The sequence below is a fragment of the Saccopteryx bilineata genome, chromosome 3 (genome assembly GCF_036850765.1).
Source record: "Saccopteryx bilineata isolate mSacBil1 chromosome 3, mSacBil1_pri_phased_curated, whole genome shotgun sequence".
NCBI lineage: Eukaryota > Metazoa > Chordata > Mammalia > Chiroptera > Emballonuridae > Saccopteryx > Saccopteryx bilineata.
The window spans coordinates 285,945,293-285,958,278 of NC_089492.1; positions in this window are offsets into that span (position 1 = coordinate 285,945,293).

The window sequence follows — 12,986 nt, forward strand, 5'->3', positions numbered from 1 at the left end:
CATTCCTGGAAAGTCTCTGCCTTCCTCTCTGCCAACTTTTGAGCTTCTACAGTCTTCAAGGCCCTGCTCCTGGCACCACCCCCAGGAAGCCCTCCCTGACTACTGCAGCCCACTAGTCTCCCTTTCCTGCCAGGAACTCAAAAAGCCCTAATGCAGAACACTGCATCATCCTTCAGTTCGCTTCAGCCCAAACTGACTGAGCCCCTCCTGTCTGCCAAGCCCTGTACTTCTATAGGGAAGGGGGAGGGGGAAAAATTTTCAAGGGTTGGTCCCAGCCTTGTGAGTGCTCTCTGGCCTGAGGGGAACCAGCTCACATTATACATTCCCATAGCACTTTCTAAATAGCTTAAGATCTTGACCAACCATCCCCCTCAGTTCCCCAGGACTCTGGTCCCCAGGGGTGCAGGCACCCCAGGCTCAGCCCTGACAGCCGGTTCATAGTAGATGTGCAATGAATACTTGTTGGATGAAGAAGGAATTGCATGAATGAATAAATGAGTCAGTACCTGCAGATTTGCTCTATTTCATATCCTGGACCCCTAAGCTCTTTGGGGGCAGGGACAAGGGACTATGCTCAGGAAAAGCAGGGGTCTCTGGGAGCTTAGAAGACAGACCTGTAACCGAGGCTAAGGTGGTTGGTCAGGGAAGTGTTGTCTCATTTGAGACCTGACGGCAGAGGGGCAGGGGCAGGAAGCCGGGGGTAAAAGCATCCTGGGAATGCCCTGCCATGAGCAAAGGCCAGGGCCATGAGGACATGGCACTTTTGGACAGTGTGTTGGAGCATCGAGGGCCAAAGAAAAAAGGAGAGGGTGGCAGGGTCACACCAGGCTGAACCAGATCCCGCAGGCTCTGGGAACCTTTAATGGGCTTTGACAGGGGAGTGATGGCTCAGGTCCGCTGCTGGGGGACAGCAGGTGGCAGGACCAGCCTCTGGCCAGTGCCCTGTACAGCGGTGGCTGCAGAACCGAGGCGGGGGGTAGGGGGGCATCCCGGTTTATCACTTCTCCTTCCTCAGCTCAGAGAGTTTGGGCTCATGGGTCTCAGGCTCTGGGGACCTTTGGGGCTTGTTCTGGCCTGTTTTCTGCTTCCAGATGGGAGCACCGAGGCCCAGCGTAAGGGAAAGCCTTGCCCTAAGAGGCAGGGTGGGAAGCCAGGCCCCTGGTCTGGAGCAGGGAAGGGTGGTAGGCACCTGTAGGGGCAGCGGTCCAGCAGGAGACCCCTGCTCAGTCCTGGATGGTCCTGGCAAGCCCCGGGCGGTTAGAATGGTCCAGACCTGGGGGACTGAGGATGAAATCAACCTTTCCAGGAGTGGGAGTAGGGAGCCATTCAAGGGTGAGGTTTGAGTGTGACACAGGATCCCAAGCCCACTGTACCCCCAGCCCTGGGGGACACCCGCCAGCCATGCCAGTTTCAAAGAGGCAGCCCGAGTCATGAAGGAATAATGTTATTACTACAACTACAGGTGGTGACAGTGATGGTCACCCTCTGTCAAACGCCTCCATGGGCCCGGCACCATGTCATTGAGCCCGCAGAGTAAACCTGGGAGGAGACTATTATTGCCCCAGCTAACAGATAAAGAAACAGAGGCATAGCCCAGTGACAGAATTTATGTCACAGGGGTGAGTGAGAGGCAGGATTTGAACCCAATAGGCCTGAGCCCAGAGCCATCTCCTCACGCTGTGGGGCCGGCACAGGTGATGCCAAGCGAGGAGACAGGCAAGTCTGGGCTCAGTCCTCCCATGGACTGACCCTGAGCTAGTGATTCCGCCTCTTTGAGCCTCAGTTTCCTTCCCTGCCTTCCCAGAACATGGGGAGGAGAATGAGTCAACTTGAGGGAGTTGTTGTGAAGACACAAGACAACATAAGACATGATATAGTACTGTAGTTCAAGTGCCCGGAACACAGAAGGACCTGCGGAAGTGTCAGCCCAGCAGCCAAGTTGGTCATTCCTGGCCTCGGTCCGTCACCAGCACCCACCTTTTTCCAGGCACGTTCAGTCCCTGTCCCACACCCATGTGCATGCCACGCTGTCAGCATGGGCGGGTGAGCCAGGCCCGCCTCCCACCCTCCCCCTCCTGTGCACGTGGGGGAAAGGGCTAAGCCCTGGGGCTGTCCTTGCACAAGACGGGCAGGGGGCAGGGGCCTGTCAGACTCCATGTGGCGGGGGGGGGGGCTGGAGCCAGGGGAGAGCCAGCACTGGACACAATGGGCAGCCATCCTCTTTGAGGGCCTGAGAGGTCTGGGAAAAGGGATAAAGCCTCCTTCTCTCATTCCTCCAGGCCACTTCCTCAGCCCTCGATAAAGGTATTTCATGAGCAAACACACACTCAAAGAGAAGGCCTAACTCTGGGGAAACTCTGGCTGTGCTGAGATGCCAAGGAGCGATTCCCTCCCCCACACCCCAGGACTGGCTTCCGTTAGGGTGCTGGCTCCGGGGACTGCTCTGAGCCTCAACTCCCTCGCCTGTAAAACGGGGGTGAGACTTCCTTCCTGGATGGTGGTGAGGCTTCCCTAAGAGCACGGTAGCTATTTTAACCCGGCAAATATTGTCCTGCCCTCCTCAGCTCTCAGTCTGACCCCCCCCCCCCTTTTTTGAGCACGTGGTGAGACTGAGGACCTGCCCCCAAGCTCCTGGGCGTACAGATGGGGAACAGAACTTGGGTGTCCCAACTTCTGCCTCTGCCCGTCCTTGAGGTGGTGGCGGGCGCCAAGAGCCCAGAGGAATTTGGACAGCAAAGAAAAAACAACAAGCCCCAGCCTAATGTTTTTCATTTTTGTCTTGAACAATGCCGTTTCTGGGCTGATTGTTAAGCAAATATTGCAGGAGGCGGGCCCCATAGCTGAGGCAAGCTGCAGATATTATCAGAGTGACAGCCGCAGGGCCTGGGGCCCTGCCACCTCCAGGCTCTGCCCAGGACTCCAGCTGCCACTGTTGGCGCTGCCCAAGCCTCACACCTCTGGGGGCGGGGGCTTCAGGGCCCAGGTTCCAAGGGTTCCTGACTTGGTAGAAGCAGTCCTGCCCCACCGTGGCAGGTGTCCCCTCCCTTTCTCCACCCTCTTTAGGACAACAGGGACAGGGTTGTGGAGTTTCCTATGATGGGATTTTCAGTGTGAACACTGGGACAGTCTTGAGGGACTCAGAATGATGGAGCTAGTCACTCTATAGACTCAAAGAATTGAGAGTCAAGGAGGAAGATTCCCTGGAGGCTGCCGTTCCTGCTAACATCTCCGACAACCACACCATTTAGTGAGTGATTACTATGTGCCACTGAGAAGTGGCAGGGCAGGGAGTCGGATCCTGTGGGATTTCAAAGACCTAGCTTTCGATGACCATCTGTTCCTCCTGGGAGATTGGCCTTGGACAGCCACAGATGTTAAAACCAAGGTCAAGAGAGGTGAAGCAAGCCCAACCCCATGCTGGGGTTCCCTCTGTGACACTGGCCTTAGGGTGCCCCACCTATCAGCCTTGGGAGGACTGGTTGCACCTTGTACAAGCCCCTAAAAAAACATATTCCAGCTGATTTGGGGGAAATGCTTCTGTTTTGTCTAAGGGACCCCAGGAACTGCCTCAGATATGGGGGGGTCAGGGTGGCCCCTGGGTTCTTGACTCCCTCTGATAGGTTTTTGCAAAGTGAAACAGACCCAGGCTTTCTCATCGTGGGAGAATCACACCCAGAGCCCTGGCCGGGCCAGGTCCCAGAACTCCAGCCCTCACGGGTTTCTGCGGACTGAAAGGCAGGGTCAAAGCTGGTCTGGATCCCCCTTCTCACAGGAGGCGGGGCCTGGGGCTGCCCGTCTGGCCCCCTCCTCGCTGTCCCCCGTGCCTGGCCCGTGCCTGGGCCTCCGTGGCAGGGAGGGCGCTGGTGCTCGCTCCAGGGGTCTGTTTGAGTTTTCCTCCAGCAGCTGGTGGCAGCGGGTACAGCTCACTAATTAATTAGCGCTTAAGTACTTAGCATCCTCCTGCATCGTGTCAAACGAGGATTTGAGTCTTAATTCCCTGTGTAGGTAACGGTGGGAACGTGCCAGGGAGAGCGGTCAGGACTTAGAGGAAGCAGTTTCCCTAGCTTGGATTCAGGCTAAGGACACTGGTGCAGCAGAGGCAGGGACCCTCGGGGGCAGAGCTCCCGGACCCTCAGACCCTCATCCACCCTCTTTCCAGTAGCCACCACGGCCTAGAGGAGCAAGGACGCAGGCTCTGCAGCCAGACTGTCTGGGTTCAGCTCCCAGCGCAACGCGTAGAAATTCTGTAGAGCATGCCTGGCAGGTGGTGAGAACGCCACTCACAGGGGCTATTACCTTTCATTTATGTACACTTTCTTGGTCATGTTTTTATCTGATCAACATTTATCAAGCTTCTACTATATACTTGCTAGACACAGGCCTGGGTGCTGGGGGACCAGAACTGTGTAAGTCTTCGGACCTCTCTAAGCCCTCCTCTGACCACCTATGACATAAGGACAATGACAGACTCTATCTATGGGGCACAAAAGAGATGCCATATGTCAAAGCCCTTAGCCCAAGGCCTGCCGCAGGCTGAGCCCCACTAACCACGGGTTATTGGTGGGAGAAAGAAGAACAGTGGCCCCAGCAGAACCAGGCTGGGGGCCTCAGGGCAGGCAGGATGGCCTTACCTCCATCGTTCCTGGCCCAGCGTCACTCAGGACCCATCTGGAAAGGTGACTGCATTCCTTGGTTGGCTGGGGTGGTGCTGGGCCCCAAAGATAGATGGTTTTCACTATGCTGTCACAGAAATGGCGTTGCTGGAATCTCTAGCATAATCCTCCCCCCCCCACTCCCCCGCAGTGGGGGGTCTGCATGGGATCATCTGAATCCTACAGAGTGCTAGTTGACCATCCAAGGAGCTGCAGAAGGTCCAAGGCCACACCTGGGTAAGTAAAAGTCACCATCAAATGTTGGGGAGTGAGGATCAGTGTATGAGGCAGAGTAGGGGAGGGGTAGAGGAAGGTGCTAGAAACTAAGTCTGAAGTTCTTAGATTGACCACATGGCTCTACTCCTACTCCGTGACCTGAAGAAAGCCACACAATCTCTCTGAGCTTGGTTTTTTGTTGTGCAATGTGAGGACGGCAATCCTGCAGGAGACCGCGTCCCCAGCTGAGCGCTCTGTGAATTGGTAACATGTCATAAAACTGCGGGGACTGTGTTCTTTAGTAAACAGAATTGACCGGCGGTCACACAGGAACCCTTACCCACTAAGGAACCCTTCGCATGCAGAGACTCAACCTCAGCTGCACCCCGAGGCTCCTAACACTCTGCCTTGCCAGTAATTTTTAAAAAGTGTCACCGCAGGGCCTGCCCCGTGCCAAGTGCTGTGCTCAGCGCCGGGCGGTCCTTCACCATTGACTCTTCACAACAGGCCGGCGAGCTGGGCCCTCTCGCACCCTCTCACACACACTCACGCGGGCCCAGGCTCCGCTTGCCGAGGCCACTGGCCTAAGGTCTCCCAGCTGTAAAGTGACACAGCCAAGATTCAAACCCGGGTCAACTGCTCTTGACGCTCAGTGAATGTTTGTTGAGTGAATAAAGGAACACATGAACGTGTGGTTGCAGGAAAAGTGTTGGTTTGGGGTGAATAAGTAGGATCTTCCTTTTTACTGAAGCCACGAAGGATGGGGCCATGAGGACAGAGTCACCCAGGGCTTTCATTGGTCTTGAGCCATTTCCTATCGCAGTTCAGGTAGGCACCGGTTTCTATGGAAGACTCGGATAGTAAGTAGGGACATAACCCAGGACGGAACGAACGTCGGTCCACCTCATGGTGCTGACAGTGACTGGCAATGGGATTGGACTTGAAGCAGGAAGGCCCTGTGGAAGGTGGCACACCTGCGGCAGCAGGGTCAGGGGCTTGGAGCTAACTAGATCTCGCCCCCTTGATCTGCCCGACAGTCGAAACACTGAGGCTTAGAGAGGTCCCCTTGCCCAAGGTCAAACTGCTAGATGGTGGCAGATTCAGACACCAGGGTGACCGACAGCAGAGAGCAAATGGTCAGGGTGCAGTCTGCTGCTCCGGAGTCTAGTCTTTGGGTTGAAACAGATCCCTATGGTCTGACTTCACACAGAGTGTTGGCATGGGACAAGTTAGGGGAGGGCAGGGGGCAGTTCCCAGGCCGGTAGCTGGTGCTGTATCTGCAAGGCCGCCTCAGCAGGCATGGCCCCTGCCTCAGGGCACCCGGGGAAAAGGAGAACCCTGAGACGAACAGCTTGCGAAACGCACCAGGCTCTGAGTTTAAGGAGCAGTTTGGAAAAACCTCTCTGAAGGTTCCCAGCAATGTCCCTGTGGGGAGCCAGTTCATGTATTTTAAGAAAGAAAAAAAAATCATTAAAGAATTTAGGACTATGGAGAGGCCGTAAATGTAAAATATTGGTGGTTCGACAGTACCTCCCTAGCAGCCGTGAGCAGGGTTCATCCTGACAAGCCAGAACCCTGTCCAAGAAATAAATCATTCTGTTTTTCCCAGATGGCTCCCCTTGAATCTTCCCACGACGCCCTGCTCCAAAGTTTTGACATGCCCAGCTAGCCCGGGACCTCCGAAGACCGTGACCGCCTCCAGACAGGAAAGGACAGAGTGTTGGCAGAATTGTGGAGGGAGCTGGGCCCTGGTTGGTTGTCCTAGCTGCTTCTGGAATGGGTGCCCAGGGGACCCGGATTTCCAGAGCATCCCCAAGTCTTCCCTTACCTTGGTGGGAGCAACCGTAACCATAAGCCAAAGGCACTTCACTTACTGGACCTCCCGGAGGAGGGGAGTCCGGACTTGGTACCTTTGAAGCACGCGCAGGGGAGCTTGGTAGTGGTGGGAACCAATGAACGGTCTGGGCTGTAGACACAGCATATGTTTGCCCCTTGGTCCGATGGTGTCATGTTCTGATTCAGGTGTCCCAGCAAAGAAGGTGGCACCACCCAGCCACTCTTCCATCCTGCTCCCTCCTTCCTTTGGCGAGCCATAGCCAGAATGAGGAGTGAGGAAACTCAGAGGTGGAGGGGACCCCCTTCCCCACCCTGCCGACTCAGATCAGATTCAAGTCAGGACTGGGCTGGCTGAGACAGAGGGTCAGAGACTGGAGGGAGGATTTCTAAGGTCCAATCCTAGCCACCACCCCCCCGCCCCCACCCCCAGGGTGACTTCCAACAAACCAGCTGACCCCTCCCCACCGCAGCTGGGAGACAGGGAGGGTGACATTGAGCGCCTGCTCTGGGGCGTCCTAAGGGTTAACTAATTAATGGTCGAAAAGTGCTTTGAAAAAATAAAGTGCTGGATAATGGGAAGGGCAATTATGTTGGGAGAAACTCCTAATTTGGCTGGAATTGATGTTAATGATAAAGTATCTGAAACATGTAGCAAGCAAGCGTGATTGTATTTTATATGACAGAGAGAGAGACACTCACACTCCGGGAACATGGAGAGCAGTTAATTTGGTCAAATAAAGTGAAAGATAAAAGGAACGCGGACACCGCGGTCCTGGCTGTTTATCTGGACTTGGTGTAACACTTTGGAATTGGATCGGGCCTTTTGACTCTATTTATTTATTTATTTATTTATTTATTTTTTTTGGTGTGTGTGTGATTGAAATAAAAGAGAAAGTGTCGGATTTATGGTTCAAAAAAGAGACTCAAGCATGCCAGATGTGATGAGCACTCCCATCCAGGCACAGGCTGTGTTCCAGGGAAGACGCCAAGGTCCCGACAGAGTCCAGGTGGGTGAGGATATCCCCGCTGTACCCTACCCTGGAGGCTGAAGCCTCACCCACCAGAGCCGGGGGCGCGGGGGATGGGGAATTTAGATGGTAGCCGGTATAACTCTTTCACCTACCAGAGGGAGAACCTGGAACCCAGAAGAGGACTAAGGGAGAGGGAGTATTCGTTGATAAAGGGGCCAACCATTGTGTCAAACTCCTGTGTGCCCGGGCCTGTGGTACGATGTGATCCCATTTCATCCTCAAAGCAACCCTATGAGGTGGGTACCATTTTCACCTCCAGTTTACAGAGGACTGAATGGAAACTCAGAGAGGTACAGGAACGCGCTCAAGGTCACGCAGCCAGGAGGTAGTGGAGCAGGGAGTGGGGCTCAGGCAGCCTGGCATTCGGAGCAAACCTATGATCATGACTTTTGGACTAGTCATGTACTCTTGATTTTCACGACCCTGCTCTCCTTGACCAGTTCTGCCAGCATAAGGAACCGGGACAAGGACGGGGAGAGACTTCTATCCTTGTCCAGTGAGGACTGAGTGTTGGGGTGCCTCCTGGCCTGGGACTCTCTTGGGAGGGTCTGAGCCATCGTTTGGGGCCCCGGAGGACAGAATGAGGTTGCCTCAGGGAAGAGCAGGAGCCTTGGTTCTGGAAGGTCTGTGGTGAGGTCCTCGCAGGTCCAGATTAGTATTCAGTATTTATAATATTTCCATAATGGTAAAACAAAAGAAAACAAGCAGAGAGAATGCATTTTTAATCACCAATCATTTCTCTTTGTTTGTTGTGAATGAACAGCGAGGTGAAATAGTATTTCATAATCACCCCATTCGAAATTTCTTCCCCACAAAGCACCGAGAAATCTCTAAATAAGATAAATAAACAAGGCAAGACCTTAAAATAAATTCCAGAGGGCAGAGTTTTATGTGTGGGTTATCACAACTGCGGGAAGACAGGGGCTGGGAGACAGGGAAGAGAGGACAAAGGGACAGGGCCTTGTCAGTTACCTGGAGTGAGAGACCCAGGTCGAGGGCACCCACAGGCGCAGGTGAAGAGAAACAGAACAATGGCGTGAAGATCCCAAGAGTAGAACAGACTCTCCACCCTTCACTTTCACTTTCATATCCTTCCAGAATCTTCTGGCTCTCATCCTTTCACTATGAATCAAGAGAACTCCTGTCCCCTGCCTCTATGGGGCTTCACAATCTCCCACTCAAAAGGCTACTCATCCAGGAGTCTTCCCTGTCTAGTGTCTACCTGCCCCCCCACTCCCACCCCCACCCCTGAATTAGTCCAACCTCTCAATTGATAGAGGAAGAAAACATTGCAAAGAGAGAACCAAAGGGACATATCCAAGACCTCTAGCCAGCTAGTGTCAGAGCTGAACCTGGAGCCCTGGGGCTTGACTCCCTGTCAAGTCACCCCTCCTCTACCTGCGCTTATCAGCAGGTATCTTTCGGAAGCCTTCTGGGCCCCTGAATTTTCTTCACTGGCTGTTTCTGATTATTTCGTTTCATGCATCTCAGCATCTCCAGGCCCTCTGCTGCCTGGCACGTGGGGGCACACAGCACGTTTGTCTGGTACATGGAAGGGTGAGTGGATGAGTGGGTAAATGGATGGATAGATGGACGGAAGTGTGGATGGATGGATGAATAATTAGATAGATGAATGGATGAATGACTGGATGGATGGATAAATGAATAAATAAGAGGTCAAAGCTGATTTGGTCCCCTCACTCCCGCTAGCTATGACTAGATAGATAGATATCCAGTGTAATCTAGTTAACATCTGGGGTCCTGGTGCCTTGAAATTATGTCTTCGACAATCCCCTGAAAGATTCTGGAAAAAAAATCACCTTCTAGCCCGTCTGACCCCTTCCAAGTAGAAATTTGAGGCAAAGCTCTAGGGCCAGGCAGACCTCCAGGCAGACCTCTAGGGCCACCCACCCTCCAGGATGGGTGACTAGGTTTCCACATGGTTATAAGGAGCACTGGCCTGGGGTCAGAGGACCTGGGCTCTGCTCCTACTCTGCCAGCAACTTGCTGCATGGTCATAGCTGAATAAGTGGCTTCCTCTCTCGGAGCCCGTTTCCCCCCTCGGAAATGTTCTCTGAAATGTTCTAGGCTCTGGGTCAGGCCCCTTCTATGTGGACAACTCAGTCAGAGCTTGGAAGAACTCTGCCTCTGGAGCTCCTGTTCTGTGGTTTGGGCAGCACTGCCCTCTGTGCTGAGCCCTGCTATGTTTAGGAGCACCGCTCAGCCCTCTCCAGTCTTATCCCTGGTCAGCCACTTGCAATTTGGGGTAGCTCAAAGCATCAGGATATTCTCAAAGCCAGGTTGGATGTTCTAGCCATGGCCAAGGCCCATACTCCCTCTGAATCCTATTGAAAAAATAATAAAAAGGTAATTACTTTGTCATTACTGAACACTAGTTTGTCTTTTTTTTTTCTTAAGCCATGACCATAAATAACCAGCCTATTACCCTTCAGAGTGGACACACACATCTGTGCAGACCTGCCTCTTCGTGTACACGGGCTCACCCCCCACGCCACCCTGCCCTGGTATACGCCACACATCCACACACACGTGCACATCAAACACAGAGACGCTGACCGTTCACCTGACAGTTTCTAAGCATTCTCCTAGATATTAAAAATGATCATGATAACAGCTATTATTTGTGCATTCAGGTTAAGTGCTTGGCATGAATCATCTCAGTTAATTCTTCTGACAATGCTGTGAAGCAGATACTGATTTTGCTGCCATTTGACAGATGGAGACACTGAGGCTGGGTAAGGTCATACTGTGAGTAAGTAGCAGAGCTGGGATTTTTACCCTGGTGACCCAATTTGGAAATCCATGCTCCAATATGCCAATTGTTTAAACGTAGATTTAAAAATTATACACATACGTCATAGTCTACTGGGAGAAAACAATTGTAATACGATGTGATAAGTGCTGTGGCTGTAGGAGGTCAGTGGAGGCATCTAACCAGTTTTGGGTAGGGGAACATCAGGGAAGCCTTCCTGGAGGAGTCATACCTGCTTTGGTCTTCATGGGTGAGTGAAAGAAGGACAAGTAAAGAAGGGGAAGAAAGGCCTTCAGGGCAGAGGGAACAGCCTGGACAAGAGCCTGGAGGTGGGAGCTACGAGGGTACTTCGGGAGCTCTAAGCAGCACCATGTGGCTGGAGCGGAGGGTGTGTGACTACATGACAGAGCGAGTGTTGAGAGGTGAGGCCAGAGAGGCGGGCAGGGCTGTCGCACATCCGGGCCAGGTTGGCACAGTGGGGCAGCCCTCCCCCACCCACATTCAGCTGCCTGGCACTCCTGTCCGTGTGACACGAGGGCACCTCATCAGCAAAACAGCTTTTTCCTGCCTCCCCGGCCAGCCCCGCCCTCAGTGAGACACCGTGCCATGGGCGGCGGCCAGCACCTGCACAGGTGCCCGTCGGGAGGAAGCATGGCTACTTCCGGAGTCCCACAGCGGGCGCCTTTTGCTCATGTCCTGGCTGCGCCAACCCCCAGGCGGGATTGCAGCCTAGGACAGAAGCAGTGCAGCTGTGACTGGTCCACTTTGCTTCTGCTCTCAGAGGTCTGTGTCTGTGCTGATTCCAGATCAGGGAGAGATGGAGAGGAAGAGGAACAGGCAGGGGTTGAGATAGGTGCCCACATGGTCTGTGGCAGGAGCCACAAGGCCACAGGAGTGTGGCTTTTGCTCTGAGGACAGGTGGTGCCTTTGACTTCTCCATCACTTTGTTTCCCTTGTTCAACAGGTCCTTGGCACCAGGCCTGCCCCTCCCTGGCAGGCCTGGGAGGGGGTAGGTGTCGCCCATGGATCTTTTCATAGGAGGTGATGTCAGCAGTCAGTCCTGCCCCTCACCTGGCTGTGTTTCCCTGTTTTCAGGTGTCTGTTGATAGCGTGAATGTAATCTTCCAGCCTGCAAACAGAGCACAGCCATACCCACATAGACCCAATCCCTCCTTTAAAGGGACATGCAGTCTCACACACGCGTATACACACACTCTTCCATACAGATAAAATCAGACTCACACCTCAGCACCCGACGAGAAAGACACACCAACCCACACACATCCTCAAACCACTTACGCAGACTGCTCGGTGGGCTTAAAAAGGTGTACCTGGTGGGTTTCATTTAAATCCATTCTTTTAATTTTTTTAAGCACAATTCACACCCAAATACATGGCCCTTGAATCAGGGGTTTTATTTTTTTTTTTATTTTCTGCATTATATGTACATTTGTATCTTTCTGTTTTTCCTGAACTATTAGCAGCACAAGCAGATTACCCTCTTTTTCTCCTCCAGAAATTTAAGCAACTTTTTTTTTTTTACTGAGACAGAGAGAAGGATAGACAGGGACAGACAGACAGGAATGGAGAGATAAGAAGCATCAATCATTAGTTTTTCATTGCGCACTGCAACACCTTAGTTGTTCATTGATTGCTTTTTCATATGTGCCTTGACCGTGGGGCTACAGCAAACCCAGTAACCCCTTGCTCGAGCCAGTGGCTTTGGGTCCAAGCTGGTGAGTTTTGCTCAAACCAGATGAGCCTGCACTCAAGCTGGCGATCTTGGGGTCTCGAACCTGGGTCCTCTGCATCCCAGTCTGATGCTCTATCCACTGCACCATCGCCTGGTCAGGCGCAACTCTCTCTTTTTTTTTTTAAGTTAGATGGTTCAGAGGCTATTTTACTGGAAGAGGTCATAGAGATCAGAGACCCTGGGACCTAAGGAAGTTTTCTAAAAGGAAAAAAATCAGTCACCTGCAATTATTCCCGTTACCAGGCAGGGGTAACCATAAATACCAAAAAGGTAAGTTAATTAGAACAAACTAGAAAAGAAAAAGGTTGAACCGGAGAGCAAAATAGCGTGTTCCGGACCTGGAGCCGAGCTAGAGCTCAGACAGGGGAAAGGAAAACAGATACAAAGTGTGGCCCCTGAGCTCAGAAAACAGGTAGTATTTATGGCATAGAATTCCCTAGGGACCTTCTGTCCAGAGAGGTTTCTGGAAGGTGTGGGTGGAGGGGGAGGAAGAAGCAGGAGCTCATCTCTGTTGAGGCTGAAAGACTGAGGTAGACCCTACCCACCCCTCTGCCCCCCCGGGAGTTGAGCAGAGGCCCCTGGAAGCCTGGGCTCAGGCGGAGGCCCTGGAAGCCCAGTGCAGGGGCTGTGCTCCCTGCTCCAGCCGCCCCTTCTCATCTCTGCCCCAGGTTGTGGGTCTGAACAAGGCCGCTCAAACCTTGAAACAACCCCTGCTTGTGGCCAGC